This window comes from Triticum aestivum, chromosome 2D (genome assembly GCF_018294505.1).
Source record: "Triticum aestivum cultivar Chinese Spring chromosome 2D, IWGSC CS RefSeq v2.1, whole genome shotgun sequence".
NCBI lineage: Eukaryota > Viridiplantae > Streptophyta > Magnoliopsida > Poales > Poaceae > Triticum > Triticum aestivum.
In genome coordinates, this window is record NC_057799.1 from 440,214,419 (window position 1) to 440,221,088 (window position 6,670).

The 6,670-nt window shown below is 45.4% G+C and overlaps 1 pseudogene; it reads left to right on the forward strand.

The window, feature by feature from the left end:
- The first annotated feature begins 1,127 nt into the window (after positions 1–1,127).
- Positions 1,128–5,956, forward strand: LOC123055828 (potassium channel AKT3-like; annotated as a pseudogene).
- Positions 5,957–6,670: the final 714 nt, after the last annotated feature.

Below are 6,670 nucleotides of genomic sequence, written 5' to 3' on the forward strand. Positions count from 1 at the left end.
GGGGTGTCGGTGGTGAGTGGGGGGGGGGAGTGGGTGGATAAGCAGGGGGCAGGGTGGGCCGGCGGGTGGCCTGGTTGCTTGGCCCAGTTGGGCCTGTGGTCAGCTGGGCCGAAGCCCCCGGGGGGGGGGGGTTTCTCTTTTTTTTTCTGTTTTAAATCATTTTAAATTATCTAGGCATTTTATAAAAATGTGTTTATTACATCATATTTACTTATGCAAAATATGGCACCTCCCGAACATTTTTGTTGTAAATTTTGAAAAACTTTTATTGTTGACATTAATATGAATTTGAATTTTGAAACGGTTTGACCTAACGGCAGATTAGCAACAGTAACTGTGGTGATGTGGCACCATTAGCGTGGGATTACTGTAGCTTGATTATCCGGGCGTTACACTTTGTCATCGGTATGTTACTTACCCGAGATTCGATCGTCGGTATCCTCATACCTAGTTCAATCTTGTTACCGGCAAGTCTCTTTACTCGTTACGTAATGCATCATGCCGTAACTAACTCATTAGTCACATTGCTTGCAAGGCTTATAGTGGTGTGCATTACCGAGAGGGCCCAGAGATACCTCTCCGATACACAGAGTGACAAATCCTAATGCTGATCTATGCCAACCCAGCAAACACCTTCAGAGACACCTGTAGAGCATCTTTATAATCACCCAGTTACGTTGTGACGTTTGATAGCACACAAGGTGTTCCTTCGGTATTCGGGAGTTGCATAATCTCATAGTCAGAGGAACATGTATAAGTCATGAAGAAAGCAATAGTAATAAAACTAAACAATCATTTATGCTAAGCTAACGGATGGTTCTTGTCCATCACATCATTCTCCTAATGATGTGATCCTGTTCATCAAATGACAACACATGTCTATGGTTAGGAAACATAACCATCTTTGATAAACGAGCTAGTCAAGTAGAGGCATACTAGGGACACTTATGTTTTGTCTATGTATTCACACATGTACTAAGTTTTCGGTTAATACAATTCTAGCATGAATAATAAACATTTATCATGAAATAAGGAAATAAATAATAACTTTATTATTGCCTCTGGGGCATATTTCCTTCATGCCGAGGCCCGTATCGCGGCAGAAATGGCGGCGGCGGAGGCGGCTGATGCACCAGCTGCTGAAGCGTGGCCTGGACCCCAATGAAACCAATAACTACAGCCGTACATCACTGGTAATCACGAGCCACTGTTTTTGTTTTGTTTTAAGAATGCTCATTTTGGTTAGTTTGTTCATGGATCTGAATGCCACAAGTTAATTTTGTTTCTCAACCAGAAATTAACATTCCATGATTTGATTTTTGGTTTGTTAACAGCATATAGCGGCTTCCAGTGGGAGTTGATAACCCACAAGTATACGGGATCAATTGTAGCCTATTTCGATAAGTAAGAGTGTCAAACCCAACGAGGAGATAAAGGTAGAACAATATTCCCTCAAGTTCTATCGACCACCGATACAACTCTACGCACGCTTAACGTTCGCTTTACCTATAACAAGTATGAAACTAGAAGTTCTTTGTAGATGTTGTTGGATAGGTTTGCAAGATAATAAAGAGAACATAAATGAAAACTAGGGGCTGTCTAGATGAAGACACAACTAAAGTAAATATAGCGAGTGTGGAAAAGTGGTGGTAGGAGTTGCGAAATTGACTACTTTACTAGATCGATAGCAAGTTTTATGTGGGAGAGGCCACTGCTAGCATGTCATCCCTGACTTGGAATTCTATGCACTTATGATTGGAACTATTAGCAAGCATCCGCAACTACTAACGTTCATTAAGGTAAAAACCCAACCATAGCATTAAGATATATTGGTCCCCCTTCAATCCCGTATGCAGCAATTTCTATGCTAGGTAGAAGCTTCTGTCACTCTTGCCCTCCAATACATAGTCCTATCAACATACAACTAACCCTATGGTGTGATCCACGCGCGCACTCATATGATGGGCACCAAAGGACAGCAACATAACCACAAGCAAATTAAATCAATCATAGCAATTCATCAACCACCGATAGGACAACGAAAATCTACTCAGAATCATAGGATGGCAACACATCATTGGATAATAATATGAAGCATAAAGCACCATGTTCAAGTAGAGGGTACAGCGGGTTGCGGGAGAGTGGACCGCTATAGATAGAGGGGGGAAGGTGATGGAGATGTTGGTGAAGATGGCGGAGGTGTTGGTGAAGATCGCGGTGATGATGATGGTGTCCACGGCAGCGTTCCGGGGCCCCCTTCTTCTTCTTCTTCTTCTTCTTCTTCTTCTTCCTTGACCTCTTCCCTAGATGGGAGAAGGGTTTCCCCTCTGGTCCTTGGCCTCCATGGCATGGGAGGGGCGAAAGCCCCTCCGAGATTGGATATGTCTCTCTGTCTCTCTCTGTTTCTGCGTTCTGGTATTCTGCCCTTTCACCGTTTCTATACATGGAGATCCGTAACTCCGATTGGATTGAAACCTTCGCCCAGATTCTCCGAAAATTAGCTTTCTTGCGGCCAAAGAAGAGCAGCAACTGCGTTACGGGTGGCCCACGAGGGGGGCAGGCGCGCCCCCTGCCTCGTGGCCACCTCGGACACCGTCTCGCGTTGATTCTTCTTCCCATATTATCCAAATATTCCAAAAATATTCTCCGTCCGTTTTTATCCCGTTTGGATTCTGTTTGATTTGGGGTTTCTGTGAAACATAAAACATGCAACAAACAGGAACTGACACTGGGCACTGGATCAATATGTTAGTCCCAAAAATAATATAAAAAATTGCCAAAAGTATATGAAAGTTGTATAATATTGGCATGGAACAATAAAAAATTATAGATACGACGGAGACGTATCAGCATCCCCAAGCTTAATTCCTGCTCGTCCTCGCGTAGGTAAATGATAAAAAAGATAATTTTTGACGTGGAATGCTACCTAGCATAATCTTGATCATGTAATCTAATCATGGCATGAATATTAAGACACGAGTGATTCAAAGCAATTGTCTATCATTTGACATTAAGACAATAATACTCCAAGCATACCAACCAAGCAATTATGTCTTATCGAAATAACATAGCCAAAGAAAGCTCATCCCTACAAAATCATATAGTCTGGCTATGCTCCATCTTCACCACACAAAGCATTCAAATCATGCACAACCCCGATGACAAGCAGAGCAATTGGTTCATACTTTTTAACGCGCTTCAGCCTTTTCAACCCTCACGCAATACATGAGCGCAAGCCATGGACATAGCACTATAGGTGGAATAGCATATGATGATGGAGGTTGTGTGGAGAAGACAAAAAAGAGAAAGTCTCACATTGACGTGGCTAATCAACGGGCTATGGAGATGCCCATCAATTGATGTCAATGTGAGGAGTAGGGATTGCCATGCAACGGATGCACTAGAGCTATAAGTGTATGAAAGCTCAAACTGGAAACTAAGTGGGTGTGCATCCAACTTGCTTGCTCATGAAGACCTCGGGCATTTGAGGAAGCTTATCATTGGAATATACAAGCCAAGTTCTATAATGAAAATTCCCACTAATATATGAAAGTGATAACTCAAGAGACTCTCTATATGAAGAACATGGTGCTACTCTGAAGCACAAGTGTGGTAAAAGGATAGTAACATTGCCCCTTCTCTCTTTTTCTCTCATTTTTTTATTTTCACTTTTTCTTTTCTTTTGGTGGGCTTCTTTGGCCTTTTTTTATTTGGGCTTCTTTGGCCTCTTTTATTTATTTTTAAAGTCCGGAGTCTCATCCCGACTTGTGGGGGAATCATAGTCTCCATCATCCTTTCCTCACTGGGGCAATGCTCTAATAATGATGATCATCACGCTTTTATTTACTTACAGCTCAATATTACAACTCGATACTAGAACAAAGGTATGACTCTATATGAATGCCTCCGGCGGTGTACCAGGATGTGCAATGATCTAGCATAGCAATGACATCAAAAAATGGACAAGCCATGAAAACATCATGCTAGCTATCTTACGATCATGCAAAGCAATATGACAATAAATGCTCAAGTCATGTATATGATGATGATGATGATGGAAGTTGCATGGCAATATATCTCTGAATGGCTATGGAAATGCCATGATAGGTAGGTATGGTGGCTGTTTTGAGGAAGATATAAGGAGGTTTATGTGTGATAGAGCGTATCGTATCATAGGGTTTGGATGCACCGGTGAAGTTTGCACCAACTCTCGAGGTGAGAAAGGGCAATGCACGGTACCGAAGAGGCTAGCAATGATGGAAGGGTGAGAGTGCGTATAATCCATGGACTCAACAATAGTCATAAAGAACTCACATACTTATTGCAAAAATCTATTAGTCATCGAAACAAAGTACTACGTGCATGCAAAAATCTATTAGTCATCGAAACAAAGTCATCGAAACAAAGTTCTGCCCTTTCACCGTTTCGTATATATATGGAGATCCGTAACTCTAATTGGACTGAAACCTTCGCCCAGATTTTTCTCCGAAAATTAGCTTTCTTGCGGCCAAAGAAGAGCAGCAACCGCCTTACGGGTGGCCCACGAGGGGGGCAGGCGCGCCCCCTGCCTCGTGGCCACCTCGGGCACTGTCTTGCGTTGATTCTTCTTCCCATATTCTCCAAATATTCCAAAAATATTCTCCGTCATTTTTATCCCGTTTGGATTACGTTTGATATGGGGTTTCTACGAAACATAAAACATGCAACAAACAGGAACTGACACTGGGCACTGGATCAATATGTTAGTCCCAAAAATAATATAAAAAGTTGCCAAAAGTATATGAAAGTTGTATAATAATGGCATGGAACAATCAAAAATTATAGATACGATGGAGACGTATCAGGAGTGAGCAGTGCGTTAGGCGCATGTTGGAGAATGGTGCTGATGCGAATGCTAGAGGTATATATGGGTCGTAAAATCTAAAAGTTTTGGAAATCTCGGCAAATATTATGCAAATTTCATGGCATTTGCTGAATATTTTGAGTTCTAAGTAGAATTAGTATCAAATTAGGATATTGGTTGACGTACAGATCCAGGAGGAAAGGTGTCGCTGTGGGAGGCCTTGTGTAGGAGGCACCAGCCCGTGGTGCAGCTGTTGGTGGAGAAGCCGGTGTGGACCTGTCGGCAGGGGACGGGGCCGTGTACGCCCGCGTCACCGTCGAGGAGGACGACGTTGTGCTCCTGGGGGAGATCGCCCGGTGCGGCGGGGACGTGGCCGCCGCATGCTCCACCGACGGCACCACCCCGCTGCACCGTGCCGTCCTAGACGGAAACGCCAGGATGGTCAGGGTCCTGCTGGAGCACGGCGCTGATCCTGACAGGGGGACGCCCGTGGGCTGACGCCGATGGCCTTGGCCGACCGGCACGCCCACGCCGACATTCAGCAATTGTTCACGTCGCACCGCCACCAGGACCAGCAGGGAGCGCCAAAGCCCTCATCGACGGAGGAGGGCGTTGTCATCGCGTCAACGGCTTCGCAGGTCACGAGGTTCAGGAGCGCGCCATCGGTGAGAGTCTTGCCGCCCAATGGTAGCGTTGGGTCGTCGCCGAACCGGGTCGACTGCTAGTCAAACTCCTCGTCGGCGCGCAGCACGCCGCCGCAGATGGCCAGCTTCCGGAACTCCCTCTTCGGCGTAATCTCCTCGTTGTTCCACGGAAACCGTCATGACGGCGGCGGCGGTACGAGCTTCCACCACCGACATGAGAGGAATCCGATCAGCTCGCACATCAGGGTGACCATCTCGGGGCGAGAGGAGGCTGCTCGTGTTCGTGCCGGAGACGATGCTGCAGCTGCTCGAGCTCGGGGGTAACAGATTCGGGTTCGCGACGACGAGGGTAATAACGAGCGACGGCGCCGAGATCGACGACATGAGACTCGTCAGGGACGGCGACCACCTCCTCCTCGTCTCCGACCAGTGGGCGCCCGACACTACCAGCGCGCATAGGAATCTATAATGAAAGCACCGATGCATTGGTTGTAATATTGGATCTTCTGAAAAATGAACTGCGTGATTAGGAAGATAATACGAGATTTAGGAAGATAATATGGATTGCAGACCGGAAATCTGATCCTCCTGTCTTGACTTGATTCCTAGTTACAGCATTAGAGCATCTGCAGCCCGACTAGCAAATCGCCCTCCTAAACTTCCCGCAGTCAATCGGAGACATCCGCCGACACTAATCGGTCATCCCTCAAATGTCTGTGTCCACAGTACCTCATTAGCAGATTCTAAAATTCATACAGTGACATGCAACATTAAATAACATGTGTAGTTCTATATGTCATAAGACTATCAAAAATTGGCATGTTGTACTAAGTTATGAGCCATTAAGTAAGTTCACTGACGACGACCTTTGTCTTTGCCCTTGCCCTTGTCGTCTTCTTCGCGAATGTAGCAGTCGAAGACGCAATATGGATTGAGCTGGATCAGCTCACTGTCGAAGTTGTTTGATTCTCCTGTTTTTTGGGGGGAGGGGGAGGGAGGGGAGATTTTTTTTAAACTATCATGTTTTTATAGCAAATTCGGAAACTATAGCACCAAATGCAAAAAAATCAAAGCAATGACCCCGTCGGCCTGGTGTGGGCCGAAGAGGGTGTTTTCGGTCTGTAGTTAGCCGAAGAGGGCACTTCGGCCCGCGGTTGACCAAAGATGGGCTTAGCTGGGTCGA